The 27,495-nt window shown below is 38.6% G+C and overlaps 1 protein-coding gene across 9 annotated transcripts in view; it reads right to left on the bottom strand.

Annotated features, from left to right (window-relative positions):
- HIVEP2 (HIVEP zinc finger 2) overlaps nt 1-27,495 on the bottom strand; it is a 154,490-nt gene that overhangs the window by 47,916 nt on the left and 79,079 nt on the right. For 6 of the 9 annotated variants that reach the window (XM_026666192.2, XM_026666193.2, XM_026666197.2 and 3 more), the window contains one exon: nt 4,209-4,305. The exons of 1 other annotated variant lie outside the window; for it this stretch is intronic. The gene's annotated coding sequence lies outside the window, so the exon portion shown is untranslated. Of the gene's footprint in view, nt 1-4,208; nt 4,306-20,492; nt 20,584-27,495 lie in introns of all 9 variants that reach the window. 2 more of the 9 variants (XM_087970625.1, XM_087970630.1) reach the window with 1 other exon arrangement.

Below are 27,495 nucleotides of genomic sequence, written 5' to 3'. Positions count from 1 at the left end.
TGATACAATATTGGACATCACAGAGTAATGCATTTTAATGCTTTATTTTGTATAAAGAAACCATGGGAATGAAGTATTCTAATAAATAAATAATTCTTCTTCAAGCTGTCCTTGTCAATCTGTGTTTTAGCTGGACATCAAAGAGCACAGTATAATTGTCTTCAGAGGAATACTACTTGCACGTACTTTACATTTTCCTCTGAAGATTAAAGTATATCCAGCCATAGCCAATCATTGTTCATAAAATTTATTTAGGCAGATTTTAAGACTTGGATAAAAATGCACATGATGCAATTCTTCATACTTTTAAGACTACTTCATACTTTTAAGACTACTTCATACTTTAAGAATAATTCCACAGACATTATTACAAGCAGTTCTAATAATACAAAAATGTTTTACGAATTCATATTTGGTATGCATAGATAAATTGGAAAAAATACCACCATGAAAACTCTCAAAATAAGTACAAACCAGTTTAAATAAAAGTGTAATATTGTATTACCTAGATTCTAAGCATTTACCTACACATACTGTATGTATTCCATATGTGACAATATAATTGCATCAAATATCATCAGAAAAGAAGCATTTCATTTTTGTTGCCCATGTTTTATGCTGTTAACAAAAGCACATGGACAGATCAGACAGAGCTAATCTTTATTTAAAATATTTTAACCCAAAAAAGCAAGGCAAAATAATCAGAGAATCGTTATACATCCAGAATATTTTGTATCAGAGTTCCGCAGCCTATCAGACTACACAATACTGAAAGTTTTCAAAAAGTAAGAGTGGTTGTGAACAATTCCATTTCTTAGCTTCCACCGAGTGGCCTAGCAGCCACTGGTATACACATGATACCCCATTTTAAATGCAATATGCTATTTCCATCATATTTCCATTTATTTACATATTCTCAGTTTGTACAGAGAAAAAAAGCACGTATTCGTTTTCAATAAGTGATTTTTTTTCTCCACACGAACTGAAAAAAAATGTAAATAAAGTAAAAGGAAAAATAAATTAATAACTGCAATTCATCAGTAAAGCAACTCTGCTGCATGCCAAAGATTTCAGTTTAACTCCTTGAGTCTCCACATAAGGTGGCAAAAAACTTCTCTCTAAAACTCAGGTGACCATCAAACTAATTAGAAAAAAGTCTGACTTAGGAAAAGGCCATTTCTTATGTTCTTTCATACATTGTAGTCACTAGATATTAATAAATAAATCACACAAGAAGATGTGTTATCCTGCAGTACGAAAATGCATCATCAAGCTAAAGTTCAGCCAAATCTATAAAACTGTGCCTTTGATTTTTGATGGGCATGACAATCTATCATCCACTTGTGATGATGGGCACAAAAAAAAAATACCCCACTTAGTTACTCCATTAGTATCTAACTTTCGGGCCCAAGGCAATATTGGTTTGGCTATAGTTTCTGCTTCTCTTTTATCAGCAGTGCCTGTGTCAGACACCAAGGCTAAGCTTTTTGAACATACTCATTTTTTGTTACTGAAAAAGATTGTATAACTGTAACTGCCTCATGGAAATTAAACCTTTGTTTTCCAAAGCACAGCAGTATCCATTATATCAGCGCTACTTCAAGAACCTAAATTAGCCCTATCAAATGCATGCATATGCTTGCCTCTTGGATAGGTTATAATACATGCCATTAGTGGACCACTCATTATCATTCAGGGTTTTCTAAAGATATAATAGATCCATCTCTATGAGGTTCAATTTACAGAAAGACCACAACTCAAAACACTAATGAAAGCTGAAATATGTTATTCAAACCACTTTCATATGTTATTCTGCTACAATGGCTCTGCCAGCCCAGCCCAGCCCGCCTTGAATTTGTCCCTAATCTTGCACATTATCATTAACTCGATTGATTTTTCGGCCTGTGCCATTTCAGGAAGTTTAAACATGACTGGATTACATTCCTCAAAATAATAGCCTTGTGTGTTTGTTTGTTTACATTTTTTTCAAATAGTACTCACTCGCTGTTACTGCATGAATTTAAATATGCATTCCCTAAGAACACTGTGCTCTCTCAGAAAAACTGGGAAGGGTAACATTGGCTCTGTTATCTTTTTCAGACAATCACTACAGCAATCCAGGGCAGGATGGTTATAAAATGTAATGCCTAGATAGGATGTTAATGTGTTTTCCATTCTTCCCCTTCAGTGTGTGCTCACTCTTCCCCCACCCCCCACCCCAAATACTTGAAGAAATTCTGAACACTGTTGGGGATGGGTGAACCTGAAACATTATTTTTATTAGCCATCTGAGGCCAGGCAGAAATAAGCAATCACACAAATTTTAGGCTTTACAGAAAACTATCGGACACTTGTTCATGCTACTTACTTCAGGCTGAAATCTAATGCCAGACATTAAAATAAAGATTCCAAATTTAAAAACAAAACATTTTTAAAAAATAAATTCTCATCTACGAGGAAGCAATTCACAGAAAAAAAGGGAATGTGTATAGATCCTTTCTGCGTGTAATGGGGGAGATACATACATGTGTGAATGCAAGCCCAGACTTTTCAAATCATAGCGGCATGTTTCTGTCACTCTAACAGATGTTGAATACAGTGTGTTCTTGTGAAATCTAGAGGCAATGAGCAACATACAGTAGAAAGAGAAAAATAAGATCTCATAGGTTTTATTTAGCTGTGCTAAATAAAATTACAAATAGTTCTGAAGATATTCTCATCAAGAACACATCTTCATTTTTTAATATAAAAAATAATGTTTCCTGATAATGCAAAGTATACCATTACATTTTTAAAAACGCAGTCCTACTTTTGGTATTTAATTTGTGATAAGATAACCTGCACAACTGTGACATTATATTCTGCCAAATTCAGAACTAAACCCAGTGCCTGCAAGCTAGGCTGGTTTAATTGAAGAAGAACCATCTCCAATTCAACCTTACAAAAGTGTCTGAACCCTCAGATTTGACAATATTCAATCTTTGATCTTAAACGGGTAACACTTCTCTCTTCAAGGTTGGCATATATTCTGGGTATCACATGCTACTTTACTACTTATAACCAAACCAAAAGGAAGATGATTTATAAGCAGAAAGAAATTAGTCATTTAAGCAGAATGACAGCAGTAAAGGTGCTTTAGCCCAGGAGTGTCAAACTCAATGCCTGGGGGTGGGATCTGGCCCACAGGGTACTTAGATATGGCCTGTAGGGCCACAATAGAAATAGCAAAAGACCTGCCCAGGATGCCTCTGCCAGCAAAAATGGAGCTTGCGAGGGCCACGCGCAGCTTCCTGAGCTCTGTTTTCACTGGCAGAGGATTGCAGGAGGCCGTTGCAGCCAAAAACTGAGCTCGGGAACCTGTTTTCACTGACAGAGCGCTTGGACCACCATAGGCGCCCCCCAACACAAGTGATGTCATGCTGGCCATGCCCCTCCCGGCCCTCCCGAGGTCAAACACAACCCTGATGAGGTCCTCAATGAAATCGAATTTGACACCCCTGCTTTAGCCTGTTTCACAGAAAATCCGGGTTTCCCACTCTATTAATGTTTTATGAGCCATAAGCTCTCACAATTTTTATTTCTATACTGGAAAAGGTTATAAAGAACACCTCATTCTAACCTTAAACTGACTTCAATTTTCATAATGCTCAATTTGTGGAACTTACAAATTTGTTTAGGTTTCATTATTTTCAGAAAGACACAATCTGAATCATCATCTTGTGATTCTGGCATACTCTATGTGACTTTATCTAGCCATTTAAAGAAACCACATTTTTCCCAAGTCTTATAGTCACAGTGAACTGTTTCTTGCTTCATAGTGCAAGTTTTTCATCTCCACCTCATAAGTAAAAGTCTGGGGTGGAGAGGGCAAGGAAGGCTTTTTCTATTCCTTCAGAATTTCCAAAATTGTACAAGTCTACACATAAGCACTGAACACCAAAAGAAAAAATTAATAATGTTCAAAATTTAATGTACCAAGCTTGTTTTTAATAAGTTTCTGCTGCAACTGAAAATGATGAAAGTTTGTTTCCTGAATATGTTCATTAACAGTAATAATTACTGTACGTACAGATATAACCAGTTTTGTTTTTGAACACGAGTAAAGGCATGAAAGAAATTCATAATCAGAAACCCTATTTAAAGGAAAACTTTGCTCTGTAGATAGATTAAAAAGAAAAAGTATTAGGTGGACAATGTAACTTTCTTACCTCTGTTGGTATCTGAGATGCAGATGAATAATGGTCCTAAGTAAAACTATTTGGTTCATAAATCCAGTTCAAAATGGCTCTTTATAATCTTCTGCCCCTATTTGAGGGAACATAATATTTGAAAAGTTATCAGTAAATACAGTAACAATGAGGTCACAAGCTTTATTGTTGAATTCCTATGTGGATTTTAAAAGGAAAATTTATATAAAAAGTATAATTCCTTCAGCAGATTTCATTTATGATGCAAATTACCAATACCTTTACAATATATAAACCTAATAATTTATTGTGTATATCTACATTATATTACATTATGGTACATATCAATCTTCTCCATAAGCTTGCATGACTGCCAACTGGCAAAAATCTATACTCCCTTGCTCTTAAAATAGAAACATTATATATTTTTGAATATATATATTGAATTCCAAAATGTATGCTGCTACACTGCAAATTTACAATTATATGGTGATAAAAAAAATCTTTCATGACAAGAATGTGTAGGAAGGATTGAGTCAGGTCTAACACTAATTCAGGATTCCTGATCAAATATAAAAAAAAGTTTTGCATACACTTAATATTTAGATATTTATATTTGTCCAAATTTGTAGTGCTATTTATACAGATTAATAACATATATAAAATTGTGTACATTAAGGAAGGTATACCTAGAAAAGTATTAGAAGGAATGCACGCAAAGTGGACCTTTATTAAAGAAAAATACACAAAAGTAATAAATACGTAAAGGAGTTTAAATAAGGTAAATGGTATGTTAACGTTTTACAACTGTAAAAAAATATAATTTATAAAGGCTTAATATGTAAAAGTGCATTGGACTCAATATTTTTCTTTTGAAGAGATCAAGTATACAATGAATTAATCTCTGACATGATAAGTGCAGCTTGATTACTTTATACCAATTAATTTTTTTCAAAGTGCCATTAAATCTGAACTAAAACAAAGTGCTGCTGTTTGAAAGAGCTGAAGTGTGAAAAATCAAGCCATTATTCTGCAGCATCTAATGCAGAAATTAGTTCAGAGACAAGTACATATTTGCTGTTTTGTTTATCTGTCATTAGCAATTGATTCAACAAACAACACTGGACAATGGGATAAACTCCAAACGCTCAAACATGACTCCTTCCAATCCAGGAATTTTACAATAGAACAAGCAGTCGGCAATGCCAATTATCTGACAAAAACTCAGTATTTCTTGGTATCCATTTCATATTCTAATTTTTATTTAATAAATTAAAGTTTAGGATTATTTGAATAAACTAGGGGCTCTAGAATAATATTCTAAGATGTTCTGTCAATATGTCAGCTGGTATTGATGGCTGCCATCAATTTCTGCTAGAATGAACAAAGGGGTTTTTTATTTGAAAAGAGTGAACAATATATCTGATCCTGATTTGGCCAATACCACTATTACAGTAGATGAAGAAAAGTGACTGAGCTCATTTGTCTTCTGAAATCCCAATCAGTTTTTCTTTTTCACAGACTTGTTTTTATTTAAATAGATGAAAGATCAAAATCAGAGAAGGGGTATTCTCTCGGGAAGCTAAAAAGATCACTTGACTAGCTGAGAATGCTTTCACTTTGAATTCCATTCAATTTATTTACATAGACAGATTCATGATTTAAAAGGAAACTAAAAGGACCCCAGACCAACAATATTCTATTCTTACATTTCTAGGAGAATGATTGTGAAGTAAAAATATGGTGAGGCATGCAGAAATATTGATAGTGATTCCAAGTCAATGTAAAAGGGGCGTTGGTTCTACCTGAATGCTTCTTCTCGGGGAGCCGAAGGAGAATCCAGGATGGGTAGTCTCTTGTCTCCTAGCTCTGCAGACTGAGTTGAAAAACTGAGGACACCCCCCCTGGTAACGGTCCCCAGTGCTGAACGACGTTGAAGTGAATTCAGCTGTTCCTTGTCTTCAAACAGATAGTTCATTGATACTGCGAAAAATAGGGACATTTCCTCCCCATTCCGACCAGACAGAATACAGGGTGGGACTGGATTCTCCCTTCGGCTCCCCGAGAAGAAGCGTTCAGGTAGGACCAACGCCCCTTCTCCACTGAGCCGAAGGGAGAATCCAGGATGGGACATACCAAAGCTGGCTGATGGCTGTCCTATGGGTGGGAGCTGGATTGGTCGGAGGTCCCCACCTCTACATGCACACCCTGCAGGACTCGTCTTCCGTTGAGGCAAAGGAGTCAATTTTGTAATGTCTTATGAATGGGGTCACCAATGACCAGGTCGCAGCTCTACAAATGTCCAGAATCGATGCCTGCGTTGCTCAGGCTGTGGTGGTCACTGCACTTCTGCTTGAGTGCGCTGTGATTCTCCTGGGCACAGGAAGGCTCTGTAACTCATAGGCCCTTGCAATGCAGGCTCTGAGCCAGCGACCTACTGTGGAAGGTGTCACCCTGCGACCTAAAGTTGACAGCTGAAAGGAAACAAACAAGGCTTCCGTCCTCCTAAAAGAAGAAGTTCTTTTAATGTAAATATGGAGGGCCCTCCTAACGTCCAAGGTGTGCCATTTTTTCTCTAGTTCATGGATAGGCTCAGGACAGAAATTAGGCAAAATCAACTCCTGTGAACGATGGAATAAGGAGTTCACCTTGGGCAGGAAGGTAGGCTCCAACTGCAGAACCACCCTGTCTGCATGGAATATGCACAGATCCTTCCTGATGGATAAGGCCGCCAACTCTGAAATACACCTGGCCGAGGTAATGGCCACCAGGAATGACACCTTGCATGTGAGAAGGCGAAGGCAGACTTCACATAAGGGTTCAAATGGGAGAGAAGTTAATGCCTGCAGGACCTTAGGCAAATCCCAGGTGGGGTAGCGCTGGATCCCGGTGGCCTCAGATTCGTGACTCCCCTAAGGAAGGCTTTCACCCTAGGGTGTTGGGCCAGAGAAGTAGAGCCCTTGACCAAAATCATCGAGGCCAAGGCAGCCACCTGTCTCTTCAAGGTATTGGGGGCGAGACCTTTATCCAACCCGTCCTGCAGGAACTCTAATACCTTTGCAACAGAAACCCCAGTGGGTTCCAATTGGTGACAAGTGCACCAACTGCAGAAAATCTTCCACGTTGCATTATATATCCTGGTCGTGGAAGGTCTTTTGGCCACCTGGATGGTCTGAATGACCTTTGTGGAAAACTTCTCCCGTTTCAGGATCCCCCGCTCAAGCGCCAGACGGTCAACCGAAACCAGGCTGGATCTGGGTGCTCGATCGGGCCCTGGCTGAGGGAGATCTTGTGCAGGGGAATTCTCCAGGGTCTGGCGACTGACAGGCCCATCAGGTCGGTGAACCAAGGATGCCTGGGCCAGTAAGGGGCTACCAACAGAACTTCCTTCCTTTCTATCAGTACTTTCCTGATTGCCCCAGGAATCAGGGGGAGGGGGGGAAGGCATACAATAGTCCCTGGGGCCACCTGCACCGGAGAGCGTTGACCCCTTCTACTCCTCAGGCAGGGAATCGAGCAAAGAACCTCGGGAGGTGCGTTCTTTGGTGATGCAAAGAGATCCAGAATCGAGTGGCCGAAGCATTCCATCATCTCCTGGAATAGACTGGAATGCAGTCGCCATTCTGACTGGTCAACTGTGGCCCTGCTCAACCAGTCTGCCTGCATATTGGATACTCCCAAGATATGTTTTGCTCGTAGGGACAACAGGTTTCTTTCCGCCCAACTGCACAATTGGTTGCTTCCTGCATTAGAGATCTGGAGCGTGTGCCCCCCTGCCGGTTTATGTGGGCCTTGGTAGCCACATCGTCCGTGAGGAGAAGCACATGTCTCCCCACCACCTCTTGCCTTAGATCCTTGAGCGCTAAGCGGGCAGCCCTGAGCTCTACCCAACTTATGTTGTGGGCGAGCTCCTCTCATGACCACCTCCCCTGGGTGACCTGGGCTCCCAAGTGGGCGCCCCAACCATAGAGACTGGCGGTGTCGGTGGTGATGGTAATCCTCTGGGGTTCCCTGTACCAGCATCCCTGATCCATGGCTTGGGACTGCCACCAATGGAGGGAACGAAGAACTGGCAAGGGGACGCGAACCCTCCTTGGAGAGTCGCCCCTGCTCGCCCTCTGGTAAGGGAGCAGGAAGGGTTCAGGCGTGGAAGCAGGCCCATGGGACAATCCCGATGCACAATATCATCTTGCTGAGAAGTTGAGACAGCAAGATGATAGGTGCCTCTCTGGAAGACAGGATCAGCGACGTGACTTCCCTGATACTGTCTCGACGCTCCTCTGAGAGAAAAACCTGTCCGGCCAAGGTGTCTATAATGGCCCCCAAATGCAAGATCTGAGTCGATGGTACTAGGTGGCATTTGTCCAGGTTTATCGAGAACCCATGCTCTCGAAGAATCCTGATTGTCGACATCAGATCCTCCTCCGCCTGGGGTCTGGAAGAGGATGCTACCAGGATGTCATCCAAATAGCATTGGATCCTTATTGGTAAGGTTCTGAGGTGTGCCGCTACTGCTGCCAAGAGCTTGGTAAAAGTCCAAGGGGCTGATGACAGGTTGAACGGAAAAACCCTGTATTGAAACTGGCGGCCACCATAGCAAAACCTCAGGAACTGACGGTGGTTGGGGTGTATGGGCACATGGAGGTAGGCTGCGGTCAAGTCTACCGAAGCCAAAAAATCTCCCTCCCGCAGTCCCTCTAGAATGGAGTGGAGCGAGTGCATTTTGAACCTTCGGTAGATTAGATGTCTGTTGAGCCCTTTCAGGTTGAGGATTGCTCCCCCCCCCCCACCCCCCGAGGCCTTTGGAATCACAAACAACATTGAATAGAAACCCTGTCTCTCCTGGTCCACCGGAACCGGCTGGATGGCCCAAATGTCCAGCAAATGGTGGATCGCTGATTCCATGAGATCCCTCTTTGAGGGGTCCCTGGAGACAGGGCAGCACACAAAGGCTCTTGGGGGGGAGGAGAGAAACTCTAGAGAGAGACCCGACCGTAAGGTTGACAGGATCCAAACATCCGTTGTGGTCTGTTCCCACCTCTGCCAGAACAGTCCCAGACGGCCCCCTATGGGGGATGAGGCTCGGGCGTCACTTGTTGCACCTGAAAGGTCTGTTGGAACCCCTAAAGGACCTTCTGCCCTCTTGCCTCTGACGCCCTCTGGCAGCAAAGGCTGTCTATCGGCCTGAGAGGAGGATCTCTGGAAAAAGGGCCTACTTTGTCGGGGAAAGCCTGCCCCAGCTTCCCCGTTTAAAGGAGGGCTTCCTGTAGTAGGGATGAGACCTGTAATCAAAGTGACTCCCCTGGGAGGGCAGGATCTTTCGCTTGTCCCTGGTTTCCATCAAAAAGGGATCCAGGGCTTCCCCCAAAAGCCTCTCTCCCTTAAAGGGAGCCAACGCCAGCTTCTATTTGGTTCTGACGTCCATCTGCCAATTTCTTAGCCAGAGAAGCCTGCGTGCTGTTATGGAAGAGGCCATGGCTCTGGAAGAAAATATGGCTGACGTGAGGGTGGCATCAGCAGTCAATTGAGCCGCAGCTATAATCTTATTCAGGTCCTGATGCACCCTGAGATCCTCAGGTGGGATTCTATCCTGTGGCTGCCTCAGCCACCGCAAAGAGGCCCAAGTAAAAAAAGATGCGGTTGTCGATGCTCTGATAGCCCAGGAGTCATCTTGATGAGCTCTCCGGAGAGCCATCTCCTCCTTCCGGTCCTCTATCTTTAGAACATCCTCCACATCAGGTGGGATGACAGATGAGGAAGCTAGGGCTACCACTGGGCCATCTACCTTTGGCACTTCCATAATGTCCAAAAGGTCTTTGTCCACATTAAATAAGGTAGACTCAGACCCACTGGGGCAAGTGTACATTCCAGGGGACTCCCACTGCTTTTTGATCAGGTTCAGAAACATCTGGGGCATAGGTACAGCGTCCACCACAGATGCTTTCTCAGTGAACAGGAAATCCTCCTGATCCTCTCCCTCAGTGGGAAGGTCCTGAGTGACCATGTCCTTTTTGAGATGAGCCGTACTCTTGGCCTTAACTAGCAGAGTCTTGAAAAGAGCCGGCTAAAAAAGGCCTTTAAAAGAGGGGGGACCTGCTACCTCCGACTCCACATCCGAAAAATCCCTTTCTGGAAGGAGGTCCCTTTTGGAGCCATAAATTTGGCTGCTTTCTGAAGGGGAGGCCGAGCACTCTCTGAAGTGGACCGGCTGTTCAGCAGAAGCCTGCCCCTGCCCCTGCAGGACTCCTCTGTTAGGTTCCAAATAAGAGAGCTAGCGCAGCTGGTTGATCTCTGCCTGCAATTCCTGTCTTATTGTCTGGGAGATCCAGGCTCTCATGAAGGATGGCATTTCTTGCATCTGGGTCTCCTCCGGTCGTAAGCCAGCTGCTGTAGGTGTAAAGGTGGCTGCAGGCACAGGTCTGGCTCCACTGGAGTCTTGGTCTGCAGGTGGCGCCATCAAGATCCCCTGAGGCGGCTCAGAAAAATTGTGAAAGGTCTCAGCCCTGATTTGGAGGTTACCCTGCAAATCATGGGTACTTGAGCCCCCAGGAGACCAGGCTGTCATATACTGCCTATCTACCAGTTGCCTGTCATCTTGAGGAAGCAAAGTTTGAGGGGTGGCTCAATTCAGCCATCCTGGAATCTCTCACTGCCCTGTCAAACTGTTGGTCTATGGTTTTTTGTCTACGCCTGGCCTGTCTATCCTCAGCCCTGGAGGATCTCTTAGGGGCTAGAGCCCTGGCACTAATCCTAGCTGCTGCCTCCAGACCAGCAGACCTGGGCTTGGGGGATCCCTTTACAGCCTTCTCTCTACCCTGCTGAGGAACTGACAATTCTTGATCAGCTCCCTTAGTGGCCATCTTTGAGCCCGCCAAAAATAACTGTCACTTGATAGGGGTAGAGAAAGAGAGAAAGAAGTAAAAATAAAATAAAATAAAATAAAAAATATTCAGCCTAAGCTGTCAGCTACAGCCACAGTAGCTGTCCACCACTTCAGGAAGCTAGTGCAACCCAAAGTGGTGAGCTCAGCCCAGCTCTGCAATTCAAAAGCCGAGTCAAGGAAAAAAAGTTGGGGGGAAGAAAACCGGCTGCCTCTTTGAATTGCAGCAAGCCCTGACAGGTCAGAGGCTTGCGAGCCTGGTGCTGGCTGCACCGCAATTATCAGGCAGACTCAAGCATCTCGCAGCTGCCACGGTGCTCTGGGGACTGGATGGGGGGTCAGAATTTAATCCCGATGGCCAGATCCCCCCCCCAAGGGACAATCCTGGAGACAAACTGCAAGATTGTCCCCGAACGAAATAAATGGCCGCTGCTGCCGAAAAGGGACAGAAGTGCTTAGCAGCAGCTGCGGCTTGTCCCAGGCACGGGAAAGTGGATCGGGAGGAGGCGATTTAAATAAGATGCCGATTCCCACCCCAGCCCGGGCCACACGGGCTCTCAGGGTCACCTCCACTCAAGTTTTGACAGAAAACAAAACAAAAACCAGTCCACCAGCAAGTAAAGTCAAAAATTAAAATAACAAGCAAAAAAATGTGAACCGGAAAAAAAGGCGCGGAAAAATGAAAGTGCTAAACCGGCAAGCCGGCTAGCTGTCAAACCTGATCTAAGCCTCTCTGTGAAAAAAAAAAGCTTAAACCAGGGGGTGAATATTCTTCTACAATCCTAACTATTCAGAGCCCTTAAAGGGTGGTCTGAACACGCTGAGACCGAGTGAAGAACTGGGGACCGTTACCAGTGGGTGTGTCCTCAGTTTTTCAACTCGGTCTGCAGAGCTAGGAGACTAGAGACTACCCATCCTGGATTCTCTCTTCGGCTCAGTGGAGAATAATGTGATCTAAGAAAGTTAGAGTTTGCAATATATATCTATAACTACAGTACTTTGGGAATAAAAAAAATAAAGTATTGTATTCAAAATAATGTAAATAGTTTGGAAATGCTAGGGTCATATTCTCAGCTGCCTAACTATGGATATTTATTTATTTGTTTGTTGGTATCTCATATTTATTTTTACAAATAATTCAAGGTGGCAAACATATCCAATACACCTTCCTCTTTCTATTTTGCTCACAACAACACCTCTGTGGAGTGAGTTGGCCTGAGAGTGTGTGACTGGCCCAAGGTCACTCAGATGGCTTTCATGCCATCTCCAAATGAAATGTTGGATCAGTGCTAATAATCAGTGTTAGCATTCTTTGAATATCTATTTTGGGAAAATTATTCTGAGGATAATATATACTACTACTGAAAGACTTTTTAAAAGATAAGCCTCTCTATGACACAAAGAAAATATTCTTATGTTAAACAGTATAATACACAGATTGATATTTACATTTCATTGTTTGCTTTTGCAGATATTACTGCAAATAGATCATAAATCTTTGCTTACCCCCAAGCTCAGTATGGATTAACCAATATAAATAGATTTGCCTACAGATTCATTTATAACCTTTATTGATATATTTATATTTACATAGAATATTAGCTGGACTAAAATGTATTAGGGAAAAATCTTTATAAATAAGCTATAAATAAACCCATTCTGAAAATGCCGAGCATCATTTATATGCTGCTGCTCATAAAGTCAGATCTTTTATTCTGGCCAAAGGCTAAATTAGAAAGTGCACATCCTCTTAACTTGCAAACTTCAGCAAATACAGCAATTTAGATGCCACCAGCTGGGCTTCATGCCCTAACTAGCCAGGCTTGATTTGCAAAGACAGCTGGATGGCTATTGCTCCATCCACATTTACACAGAGAGTAAAGTATATAGAGAGACAAAGCTTTCAAGCTGGCACTCCAAAATATAATGCACTGTGGCATGTGAACTGCTCTACCTGGCCAATACAACTCTCTTGTATAATTTAAATTGTTTTTAAAATGTAAAGCAAAGAGATAAGATTGATGCCGATCAATAAAACAATTTTTGACAATATCACCCATGCCACTCAAAATACTGACAACCAAATACTGATAAACATCAGCAATTCTGCATAATACAGATTAGCTATAATCTATGCAATTAGACCTCTGTAATACAGCTATATTACATACTGTTTAACACAATGTCCTCAAAACACCTTATAAATAATAATAATAAAAAAAGGAAATGACCCCTGCAGATTTTATTCCGCTAGTCGTTGCTGATTATAAGGGGAGGTACATATCTGTTTCAAGGCTATTGAGCCAGTGGTATCCAAAGACATTTTTGAGGTCATGTGGCTAGCATGACATCAAAGAGTGTTGTTACCTTGCTACAAAGTGGTACCTATTTATCTACTTGCATTCATATGCTTTCAAACTGCTAGGTTGGTAGGAGCTGGGGCATGGAGAGCTAAGCCACTGAGTCACCCATCCTAAATTTCATGCTTCCATTAAAAATTGCATAAGTCTACTTATTTTGAATATAAAGGATATAATTAAAATGGTAAAAAACTCAAAAACACATATAGAAGAAAGAAACAACTGTACCCATCAGATCCAAGCAAATGAGAGGCCCAAAGCCTCTCTCAATAATTTTTTTCTACCAAAAACAAATATAACAGAGCTCTAAAATGGTCAGTGTTTGTTTGGCAGAGAATTCCAGAATGTTGAAGGGTCACTAATATGATCTTTTCTTATGATTCCCAGTGAAGTACCCTCCTCTGATACATAAAACCAGAGAGGAGAATCTCCCAATAATCTTAAAAGTCAGGCAATTTCATATCAGAAAACATGAATTTTGAAGTATTTTGGCCTCAAGCTTTAGAACAGCACTGGTAGCCTCTTGAGATGAGTTGCATCTCTGTGGTAGTTTAGTGGGTAGTTTAGTGAAAGATGGAATATAACTCTGCCATCTGTCACTATAGTCAGATTTGACTACTCTAAGAATGGGTTTAGCTGAAGCTCTACTTCTAACCTAGTTCTTTAACCGTTATCAAAAACATCTAAGATAAATGCCACAGACTAATGCAATAGTGACAAATTCTTCAGGAATTTAATCCATGCTTAAGATTTTGTAATCCAGATTTCAACAGTATATGGAACAACTGCAAGACCCACAAGTGGGTTTCAGAAGCAGGGGCAATTGAGATCACATTGCTAGCATCTTAGGGAAAGGAGAAAGCAAGAGAGCTTTAGAAAGATGTCTATTTATCCTTTATTGATAATCTAACCTCTTGACTGTGTAGACCATAACAAACTGTGCATTTAAAATATGGATATATCAAGCCATTTTATCTGCCTAAATAGGAATCTGTATGCACATCAAGAAGCAATATTGAGCAAGTAAATGGCTCAAATTAACATGAAGAGTATATAATAAAATGTTGAACTAGAAAAAAGTGAAATTATAATCACCAGCGTCAAATAAGGAGGCTGCTTACTTGAAGGACAACTAATGAAGCTAAGCTTGGAGACAATCCTAACGCTTGGAAATACTAAAAGCTATAGAAAAAGAACTATTACTGATAACATAAGGAAGAACTGAAAAGAAGTTTTTCCTGACAATCTTGTCACAAACTAATTGAACAACGCATGGGAATTGTATGCTAAGAAAAAATAGCAAAAAAAGAAAGGTTATAAAAGAGAAATACTACCACCCATGTACTGGAAAAAGAAACTCTGAAAATCTACATAATAATGAAATACCATAGAATCTAAGTATTTAGGATATAAATGGGACACACGGATTCAGTGGGATTAACATTCTCCAATTTTAAGTGATACATATTCACCCTATCAGAAGAGAACCAAATTAAATTGTAACCCACTTTCTCTAAGGACAATCGGTAAGACCTATTTAAAGTGAAGAGTAAGAGTAACACAAATCATATATAATACTTAGATGAAACAGAAAGCAAATAAATTACTGAATTCTCATTAACAAATAATAGCTACATTGTTTTTAAAATTCATGACTCGCCAAATTCCCTGCATACCCTCATGAGATATTCTTTAAAATATCAACCCAAGAAGAGAATTGTTGTATATTTTTATGATAATAACTAAAGAAGCTAAAAATACCCTTCGTGAGAAGCATGGCACAAACTATTTATGAAAGATAGAGCTGCAAAATTTGATACCAATAAGCATTAAGCTGCCAATACACAATATAGCCCTCTAAGTTAGTGACCATAAAATGCACCAAATAACCCAACTTATTATGTTATCTGTGAATTTGTAGTAGTCTGATAAGCTTTGCTATGTTTTCCTATCTCCCCCCCACCCCATTCTGAGTTCATGGAGAAACAAATCCAAATCTTTTTTTTTTTTACAAATTATGTAGTTTTGGGCCCATCTCCAATGTGGGCACATATGACATGGGCTGCAAACTGGCAGGGGAAAAGAGAAAGCCCAATGTCCCTAATCATGCATATTGGCAGTTAGCAGTTAAACTTTGAGTGATATATATGCCATAATATCAATCATAATTTTAGTAAGTTTAATTTAATTTTGTATGATATCTATGTTTTGGCTTTTAAACTAAGAGCTGCTACACCTTATTTTTAAAATTCATTTAATGCAATACATGATCAACCAAAAATTCCAACCAGTCTAGCATTCTGTGTTGTATCAGGTGACTTCAGTAATCTGAAAGTCTGAACAGAAAGGCACTGCTTCCTCATCTTTCACTGCTGCTCCCTAACATGTAATAACTAAGTTATTTTACTGTGAATTCAATAATTAGTATACTCTAGAGCCGGAAACTACTAGCACGTATGCGCGAGGGGAATCTTTACCTATGGACATAAAGTACAAATATACTTCAGCTTACGACCATATGTTTAGTGATGTGAAGATATGACAGCACTGAAAAAAGTGATTTACAACCTGTCTTTGCACTTACAACCAGTGCAGTGTCCTTTGGTAATCAATGTATAATTACTATCATTGCAGCGCATCCACATGATTGCCATTTGCAAGACAAAGTCAATGGGGAAGTTAGCAGGGAAGGTGAAATATCATGATCATATGATATTTTGCTTAATGACTGCACCATTTAATAATGAATTTGCCAGTCCCAACCTGTAGCCACTGGTGGTTTGATTCTGATTGTTATCAGTACATCCAAGAGAAGTAAATTCCACAGTGAAATATACATTTTAGACAATCAATATTGCTACTATTTTGATGTTATGGTATGAACAATTAAAAAATTTAAATGCATGAAATGTGTTTATTCTATAAAGAGTAGTATTTCTGAAATCTGAATGTTATTTGAAATAAAACAAGTATTTTAGTCTTAAATTCTGATAAGGAAAGGGTTTCTAAGTAGTAGCAGGCTTATTATTAACCGAAATGTGCAACTAACTGGTTTAATAAATCTCACAAAATTTTGCTTTCATACAAAATTGCAATGAATTCTTAGCTCAGTTCCTCTCTGGTTGATTATGCTATTTTGTAGATTCTTCAGTGCTGACAGTTGCTTGAAAGAAAAACAAATGGAAATCAAGATTTCCTAATTACATAATAACATTTTCTCATTGTTTTCAACTCACTTCAGCTTCTGATTAATATTTTGATCAAGCACACAAGCAATGCAGAGCTGCAAGTTTAAAAGGTTGTTATTTTAGGAATCTTGTGTTATTTTGGAACCACATAAACACATTTGGGGAGCTGAAATACTGCAGACACCTAGCAATTCATGGCAAATTTCCAGACATCTGAACTAGAGCTTAGGACTCTTTCTAGCCATGCAAACATAAAATGTCTTAACCTCTACTCTTATTCAAACAGGAATTTGTTCATTGTTTATTTTTTGGAATCAGCCCAGACTTTATTTTATACTGGAATACTTAATCTCATTTAGGGCATCGTAAGTCAAGAATGGCCATGATACACCTCAGGAAAAAAAACACAAGAAGAATTCACAAAATAGGATAATTTCTAAACAATAATCTATTGTTAAGACATTGGACCAATCAAAATGTCAAAGATGAGTGAACTTCTTTTTTCCTGAACTTGGGCATTTTTTCATGATTTGATAAAAGGCTAGAGGTCCAAATAAAAGTTCAGAATAATTGGTTGCTTAAGGCACTTAGGAAATTACATATTTTGCCTTTTTATTACATGTTTATTGACACTAACATTAACACTAACAGCTGCTTATGTACATTATCTTTCTTTTATGGATCAGAAAGCGGTATATCTAGGGATCCCAGTTAACCTAAGATGCAAAATGGCTAGCTTAGCTATTCATTTGTCAATTTTAATGTCTTTATTATCTTACTTTTTCGATCTTTTATAATATTGTTTTACTATAAGTTGGCCAGAGTCGCATGACAGTGAGAGATAGGCAGCAAATGAATTTAATAAAGAAATAACAAATACATTTATTGTAGGACTTTGAACAGTATATAATTTACTGCAGGTGCATATCCGAGAAAGTGCTAGGAAATTCTAATCAGACAGTACCCCTCACCAATACATTTTAAGTTAGATTCAAAGGACATTTTTTGCCTTCACATACACATAGGTAAACAAAACAGGTTATTTATGCAAATGATAGTCATTTTTGCCAAAAATATTAATCTCAAACTTAAAATCTAAAACCAGATACATGAGCTTCAGTTATCACTGCACAACAATATATCACGTGGTGAGGAACAACAAAGGTCTTTCAAACCAGCATATATCTGATATATGAAACTGTGAAAGAATTAATTAATACATCTTCCTGAATATCAAAAAGATTGTCATAATAAAGACGGTAGAAGAATCTCATTAATATTTACCAATGTAAGCCAACTGTAAACATTGCCCTTTGCCAAAAAAAAAAAAAAAAAAACCTAAGTTTTAAATTTCAGTTGAAGAAATATCCTGCAAAAATTTGATCATTTTATTGCAGTATTTTTCAAGTGCCTCTTTATTGTTAAGAAAACTCAATATTTCTGTTTTATTAAATTGTTAAGATCTCTACAATAGTATCCTTGGAAAGAGGGGATGTCAAAAAACCTTCTTTACTACTAAAATACAGTATATTTGCATATGGTATATCCTGCAATGTTTTTTAAAACACAAAAGTAAACTTTGAGAGAAAAATGACACCTCTGAGCGATCAGATCTAATAATCTGATGGGCCTTGAATACTTGTGGCACATACAGTACATCATAAAAGTGAACTTAATTTCAACAGATCAGAAGGAATATTGCAGAAATAAATGAAGAAGCAACCTTCTCAAATAAACCATGGAGATAAATATTTTGCTGGATCAACTTTTATTTGCAGATTGTATCAGCCAAAAGAAAATAAAACAAGAGTTATGTTTCTTTTGCATTGATCGATTTATTTACACAAACCAATCCCTCGCCAAAAAACAAATACAATCCAAAGCATGTCCTATGGTTGCAATCTTACACAACGTAATATCACAAAGCTGCCCAAGACGCTCAAAAATCCTCAGAGGTAGCTCTCAGAACTTCCATAAAACGTATTGTAGAATACATGGCAAGCAATCCTATTAAGGGTGTTTAATTTGCTGTAATTTAATTTTGTTTAAATTGATTTCAAGTACAGCCTGAAAAAGTTATGCTATACGGAGAAGTAAATATTCTCTCCACTATCGTTAATACACTTGGCCATTTACTACTGAGAAAATATACAACATGTCGCACCTCTAAATATTAAAATGAATACTAGAGATAATACTATAGCACATTTATACTCCTGAAATCATATCCAGCCAGTGTGATAACTATGAAATATTTCCTGACAGCTAGAAAAATTAATCAGTGGAACAATTTACCTCCAGAAGTTGTAAATGCGCCAACACTGGAAGTTTTTAAGATGAGATTGGATAACCGTTTGCCTGAAATGGTAAAGGGTTTCCTTCCTAAGCAGGGGGTTGGACTAGAAGACCTCCAAGGTCCTTTCCTATTCTGTTGTTCTGTTCTATTCTATTCTAAATACTAATTATTGTACTGTAGTAAAACAAACAAGGAAATAAATTTTTCCTTTAAAAACTTAAGGAAATATATTCATAAGATAGGGTACATGTAAAGGAACCACCTTCATTCCGCTAACTGTGAATTCATTTGCTTCTCTTCATTGTAGTAGCTCAGGGCTGGGAAAGTACAATATAAAGCAGAACGATCTGGGATGCTTTGTCTGTAGTTTCCGTTTCCAGAGAATTTGTGCAATGCTGAAACAATGGCTCTCCTATTGAGCTACAGTTTCATGCAAACTCACTGTACAGCTGATGATTGATGATGGGTCAAGAGGCCAGTAGACTTTGGGTGCATAACGCTTAATGCTTAATCAAAAATGGCAAGGAGCCACGTACTACAATAACACAGCAAATACTTCCTTTTACTGTACTGCAGACAAATTCCTTCCTCTTCGCTGGCTGAAACTGCAGCTGGGATTCACGTCTTGCAGTTCGGGCCAGGCACGAGGAATATAAAGCACACGCTTCCTACAGGTAGCAAAACAAACAGCAAAAAGTCCCACCCTATGTTATTTCTACTACACTGATGCCTACAGTACAAAAGCCAAGTTGAATAAATTAAACCAACTCTTGACAGCTAAGTAAAATAAAGGTACACAACTTTCTCCGGAACCGGCAAGGCTTGGCCTTTGAACGGTATGCCACACTTCAAAAAGGAGGGCCAGAACAAACATTAATACTGAATTGCTTGAAAATACAATTCAAATTAAATATAGTCAGTATTTACATTTGATCTTCTCGGCAAACATTTAACTCTTTATTTCTTTTTGTCACATTTGATAGGACTTTTAAAAGTTTCCAGGGCCCATATCTAAGGCTTTATAGGTCCTTCATAAAGACCAGGGCCTTCAAATTATACATCTGTATAGGTAGTCCTCAACTTACAACAGTTTGCTTAGTGGGAATTTAAAGTTACAACGGCTCTGAAAAAAGTGACTTATGACCATTTTACACACTTATGACCATTGTAGCATCCCCATGGAGGCAATGTATCATGCACCATCCAAAAACACTCTTTTCTAATCATTTTTAAGCATTCACAGTCCTACTAGAAACAATGTAGATGCTATTATAGTTCAATTGAAAAATGGTGTCCAAAGGTTTCCTAGTGCCATGAGCAGCAAAAGAACAATAGAATAGCAGAGTTGAAAGGGACCTTCGAGGTTTTCGAGTCCAACCCCTTGCTCAAGCAGGAGATCCTATATCATTTCAGAAAGGAGATGTTCAATCTCTTAATGGATTTCCTCAAAATTGCTCATATCCATAGTGAGATGGTGCCACTTTTTGGGTGTTGGTGAGGAGAAGGCCAACGTGCCTGTTAGTTCTGATCTCCTGAACACCTAGAAGATCTGGATAGAATCCTTAAAAATATTCAGGCTACCTTATGCCCTTTGGATCCAGTTCCGACTTAATGCCTCCTTCAAATGGAGGGAGTGTTGCTTGCCCTGAATGAGGCAGTGATACCTCCCCTCCTGAAAAAAAAAGTACTGAAATCACTTTCTTTAGACTTGTGTCAAAGTTGCCATTTCTAATCAAGATGGCTGAACAAGTGATGGATCAAGTCCAAGTACTTCAAGCCTAGCATCATGCTCTTTTTATAGAAACAATAGCAAGAACACATTATAATCTCTATTCCTTGCACATTTCTTCAGTTTTTGTATCAGATATTTAATTGAATATATTGATTCTAATAGAAAAATAATTTATTAAGCTTGTGTTAAATGGCAAGTAACACAATTTGAAATGGACATCTGCCAGATAAAATTATTTTATACAGAAGAGAAAGAGGATGCTCTCTTAATATCTCAATATCTTAATATTGTGGTAGCCCAGAAGTCTTACACTAATAATACCTTAGGGTTTTTTGTACTATTTTCATACTCAGTACAAAATGTTTGATCAAATACTGTAGTAAAATATTTTTGGATTGTAGTAAAATATGTTTTGAGGGTAAGATTATAGGCATATCTACTCAAACAAAAGTTCTAAGACATTCAGACTGATTAAACATAACCTAAGTGCCTTTAAGACTGAATTACAAATGACAGAATAGTTTATATAAAAATCTAGATAGATAGAAGATAGGAAATCAAGATTTGTTAATTAAAAGTAATTAATTTGAATTGATGCAAATGTGTATAACATTCTCCAATTGAAATGAACAGATTTGAAGAGGCTTCTCACAAAGCTCAACTGTTTGTTTATAAATCTTTGAATTGAAACCAGAAGAAAGAAAAAAGCATGTCATTCAAGGTGAATTGTGGCTAAGACTGCTAATGTACTCTTGATCTATCTTTTATCATAGAGTACTTTATTTCTTAAAAATCAAGGAAATAATAATATTCACAAATATCATTTCAGATTCTTCTCTAGCTAATCAACACAGGCTGAGATCTTTGGAAGTATTCTAGAATATTCTATGAGCTCTCTCTAATTCCATACATTCTCTGAATCCAAATGTTTCAAATACCTTCATCACCAATACAAAATCTTGGCAATTTTTGCCCAGCATTTTTTTTTTATATTTCACCATTTCCTCATTTGTACCTTAGAAATGCAAACACTATTCCTCATCACTAGCCAGCAATGACAGTTAGTGTAAATTTAAAAACTACTTTGATAGGTAGTGTCAGGCCCCTGGTGGAGACTGACTCTGAGGAAGAGGAGGAACAGTCAATAGGGAGTGGAAGTGTGGCTCCAGAGGTGGTAGAGGAGGCTGGGGAAAGGCAGAGGTCGGCTGACCAGTCAGGAAGACCCAGGCCCATCCCCTATCCATCCTAGGGCACGCAGGGAGGAGAGGATCAGGGTAAAACCCTCTCGGCCATGATCCTCTTCATGGGTTGCAGGTGTGAGATCTGCATAAAAGGTTGGACCTGCCTGCTGACAGACGCTGGAGACAAATTAGTGCTTTATTCCTAAAGAAGGTTTATCTTGGTTGGCATTCTTCCAATGGACTGTCCCTGGTTATCTTCATGAAGTTGGCAATTATCTAACCTGGTTTGTCGTGGAACTTTATTCAATGCGGTTTGTTTTTGGTTTTTGCTTCGTTATCGGCTCTTTGAATTTGAACTGTGTTTTTTTCCTTTGAAATGTTATTTTGAAAATAGTTTACTCCTCCACTGTGAACAATTAAACAATGAAGCCAAATTGAAGGCATTAAAGGACTTTTAGTTATGTTTTTTTATATTTCTGATATACTCTGGGTCATCACAGGTAGGGACGAGGATGCAATCAAAATAGAACTGTATCTCTCTGATTCAGGTTTACTTTCTGCCTATATTATAGTCAATGGCATTTTTCTAGCAGGACTGAACTGGATGCAAAATTGTCAAAGCATGCCAAACTTCATATTCCAAAGAACAGTTTGTATATAAATAAAAAATACAACAAATGAGCTACTTGGCTATTATTATGTAATGGCAGAGGGGCTATCAGGCCATGCTTTCAGTCAAGAACATCCAATTAAAATAATAAAGGTGGTTTTGATGAGCTATCAATGCTTTTCAATATCTCCATTTTTTAAAAAAAATCAGCAGTACAGTATTGACAGTGCTTTCCTGGAAGTGCATTAAGGTTATTTTAGAGTAAAGAATCTTCTATGCATGTCCTACTAATTAGTTCTCCAATAAACTTGCAAAGAATTGTAACCTTAAAAAGGCTATTATCACAGATGAAATTAAAGAGTCTTTTCCAGAATGCCATCACTCTGCTAAACAAATAATTCTCTCAACACTGTTCAACTATTTACAAAGTCTGCACTACTATTACTGTTAATCTTCTCATCACTCCTTATCACCCATCCCCTCCCACTTGTGATTGTAGGGCTGTAACTTTGTCACTTGTATCCTTACGATTTATATTGACTGTTTCCTAGTATGATTTGATTGTTGATTGTATCCTACGACTATCATTAAGTGTTGTACATTATGATTCTTGATTCTTAACTAATGTATCTTTTCTTTATGTATACTGAGAATATTTACACCAAGACAAATTCCTTGTGTATCCAATCACACTTGGCCAATAAAGTATTCTATTCTATTCTATTCTATTCTATTCTATTCTATTCTATTCTATTCTATTCTATTCTAGAGTCTGGTTGAGTGGGCATATCTTCAAATATCTGAAAATTGTCACACTGGAAAGGGTTTGGATTTAACAGGTAGCCTTCCACTTATGACCATAATGGAATCTGCCCGTTATGGTAATAAATCATGATCAATCAATCAGAATCGAGCTGGAAGGGGCCTTGGAGGTCTTCTAGTCCAACCCCCTGCTCAAGCATAATATCCTATACCATTTCAGACAGGTGGCTGTCTAGTCTCTTCTTAAAAACCTCCAGGGATGAAGCACCTACAATTTCTAATGCCAAGCTGTTCCACTAGTTAATTTTCTTCACTATCAGGAAGCTTTTTTGATGATTGCAAAGTGGTGGTAGTTAATAAATCACTATGGGAATATAGTGAATCCGTGGCTGTTAAGTGAATGCCACAACTATTAAGTGGGCCCATTAATCAGTAGAGGGCATTTTTGCCAAAAACCAGATGTAAATGCCAGTTTTTGGCCAAAATATTGTAAATCACTGTAATGTGACTGCAAATTGTTACAAATTGCTGTAAACACAGACTATTTTACAAACACCCAAGTTCTTTCCCTGGAATTTTTCAAGCAGAGGTTGGAATATCATTTAGTGGAGATTGTGTAGTGACTCCTGCAGTGTGCAGAGAATTTGATGATCACTTCTTGGGTGTCTTCAACTCTATGATTCAAGGAAATGTTCTTTACCAATCCAACACAATCATCCAAAACTGTGAATGGAAGTTTCTTGTATCATTGCAATTATTATCCTGAGGACAAGGACACTGACATTTTTACTAGTGAAGAAAAAAAGGAAGTGATGCCTCTCTAGATCTGTAGAGGTTTTGTTCGTGTTCTGGAAGCCTGACTGGGCCCTAACAGGTAGTGCTATGGAGTGGGTTCATTCATTCCATTCATTTCTGAGAATGTAAGATTAAAAAAAGGAGGAAGCATTGTACTTCATGTTCAGAAAAAGAGAGTAAATCAATGGGTTTTTTAATTGGAAGAAGGCCTCCTTCCAGTCACTGAACTCTACAAAAAAACAGAGCAGGAAGAAGGAGCCGAAAGTTTAATAAAAATAAAAGTTCCATATTCAGAATATTAAGTGACTTTTTTTATTCATGAGTATAGGTCTGATATATGTAAATAATTTTTAGTAATGTGAGATCATGCGACACGAACACCAACATCACCCCTTTAAATGCTATGAAACAATGGTTTTAAATGAAATATAGTAAGAACAACGATTTCATGACCAAACTAAACTATGCAACATGCACCAGGTTACTAAAGTAGCCACATGTTTTGTCAATAAATAGTGCTTAATCAAAATTTGAATTTTTCAATGTTTACTTGAAAAAAAAAAGACAGTAAGTAGGGTAAACCCAAAATCTGGGGGGTTTCTTTCATGTTTTTGGCTTTGTCCCATGAAAACTATATTAAGAAATAGTAGTGTAAGCAGCTGTCATTCTCTATCATATTAACGTCATATGCACTTTGTACTTTTTCTGTGTCTTAATGATTAGGCAAGCTGGCAATGATTGTACAGCCAATCTGTTTCTCTATTTGTATTAGGAGTAGAGAAGGAGGAGACACAGAAATTCAAGAATAAATTCAGTATGAGAAGGACTATGAATATAAGCTATAGTAAGGACTTTTGACTGAGTAAATGCAGCATTCTTGCAACATCATATAATCTACTAGATTTTAAGCAATCTAATGTCTTCAGAATTTTTCAGGAGAAATGCTTTCAAATCAAGACTGCTAAACTAGTCCCTGCAGTTTTCTTGGCAAGATTTCAAAAATAATTGGACCTTGTCTGCTTCCTAGGGCTAAGAGAGAGGGAGAGGCCAAGACTAAGGCAGGACTGGAACTGATGATCTCCCAGTTTCTAGCCTAATCCTTTCCGACTCTACCAAACTGACTACAATCTTCATTATATGCTGCAGAAGAAGAATATGGATGATCAAATCAAATATTGCTGAGAACTCCAGGAAAAGTATCAGCCTTGTCCCCAACCTTTTGGGCAGGAGGGACTGGTTTCATGGAGAGAGATTTCTCCGTGGACTGGAGGGTGTGATTTCGCGTGCTGCTTGCATCCCATATGCCGCAGACTGGTGCTAGTCCACAGACCAGGAGTTGGGGGGCCCTGTTCTAGAACAAGTTGTACACTGAAACTGCGGGAAAGTACAAACAGTATTATCCAAAAATACCTGAAGTTGACCCAACTGCACCAGTGTCTTATCAACACATTTGCTCTAATTTTATTAATTAATTAATTCATTCATTCATTCATTTGACTGATTCATTGACTGGTTGATGTAGCCACTGCCATCTTTTTAAACATAGACTGAACAACATAATCTCTTAATGAAGTGCCTGTACCGTTTTTGTCAATATTTTGGCAATAAACGTTTAGCACCAAAAAGTGGGGGAAAGCACATGATTAACTTTATTTAAATTTCAATAATGAATAAAATACACGAAACCAACAATTGTAGCTATGAAGCATTTTTGGTAAATTATTGTAAGCTTCCAAGAAACTGTAAACTCACTTCTATTAAAAACATTACTTTTTAACCAGAATTCAATTATAGTATAGTTTTCCAGCTAAACTTAGCAACTCAATCTCATTATCATTTTTGCTAAAATAATTTCAAATATCTTTTCGCATATTAAATTCAGCAATGAAAAGCTGATACTAAAAATGAGAAACCATGAAGAGTTCACGCTGAATTCTGAATTTTATTTCTTGCTTCCTGTATTTTTAAAGAATCTGATGGTAAATGCATTTTAATCTCCAAGTTCTGATCTATTATGCAAAATTATTCATTGAGCACAATGAGACTTAACAGTATTTTAAGATTACATGAATAGAATTTTAATATTAATTGTTAATTTAAAAACAAAATTGAAGCCCAGTCAAAAGGTTGAATCTCAAATAAAACTGATATGAAATAATTCCATCATTCAGAATACATATTTTTAGTGCTACAGATGAACTGGTACTTCAGATAGACTAAACAAGTGGGTGGCGTTTCATCTATACACATCTTGACCATGTCAGCTGCATCCAGGCCACATCTGCAGTTACTGAGTATATTCATTTAAAACACATGTGTGTTTCTTTTTAAAAAAGAAAGATAAAATAAAGTTAGCTAATTTCCAGTTCAGAAAGGAAATACTTGAAATATAGAATTATTTCATTAAGTAGAAATATATAAATAACCATCCCTTTTGCCAATAACACAATTCATTTTAGTAAACTACGAGCACCTAATGTAAACATTCAGAAACATGTTAACGTGTTATTATTATTAAATGTATACTATCTACCAGTGATTCTGAACAGCTTAATAGGGCATAGAAAGCATAAATGGGTGATGTAGTTTGCTTATAAGAACAATAGCAAAAGCAATAGCATTTAGAGTTATATACCGCTTCACAGTGCTTTACAGCCCTCTCTAAGCAATTTATAGAGTCAACCTCTTGCCCCCAACAATCTGGCTCCTAATTTTACCGACCTCTTGGAAGGATGGAAGGATGAGTCAACCTTGACCCTGATGAGATTTGAACTGCCAAATTGCAGGCAGCCAGCAGTCAGAAGTAACCTGCAGTATTGCATTCTAACCACTGCTCCACCACAGCTCTTTTTTTATAAAATATACAAAATCCACATATTGCACAAAAGGCAGAGCAATAACAAGTATCTCTGAAGTGAATGGAAATCATTATTCCTTTTTCTATCACCCTTGCTATATAATGGTTCCCCTACAAGACCACAGAACAGCTTGTTAGTTCCCAGTATTTCCCACCTGTAAGTAACCTTTTCACCAGTCAAAGTATTAATGCCTATGTAGTAGTATCTAATAATATCTAATAATAATAGTCACCCAGAATAATCATTGCCACTCATAGAGAATTGAGCAGCCTTATGAGGGATGGAGGGAGGGAGGGAGGGAGGGAGGGAGGGAGGGAGGGAGGAAGGAAGGAAGGAAGGAAGGAAGGAAGGAAGGAAGGAAGGAAGGAAGGAAGGAAGGAAGGAAAATTCAAAGGCAAAAAGTTTAGTTGTAATGTTCACCTAGCACTGGCTGCCAATTCCTTAAAGCAGCTATGTCTTTTCCCAAGATGGCATGGTCACAGCATGATCCTGAGAAAAGATGTATGGCAAATATTTTTATCATCAAAACCGAAGTACTGCATACCCATAATTCCACCCATTCTGGATACCACATTTTTTAGGATATGAATTAACCAACATTAGAACTAATATTTATGTATCATATATCTATTAAACCTATCATAAC

Source organism: Notechis scutatus, chromosome 1 (genome assembly GCF_049901735.1).
Source record: "Notechis scutatus isolate UNSWTSFEM ecotype Mainland chromosome 1, rNotScu1.2, whole genome shotgun sequence".
In the NCBI taxonomy this organism is placed as follows: Eukaryota; Metazoa; Chordata; class Lepidosauria; order Squamata; family Elapidae; genus Notechis; species Notechis scutatus.
The sequence above is the reverse complement of the archived record's forward strand: the minus strand, read 5'-3'. Positions and strand labels throughout refer to the sequence as shown.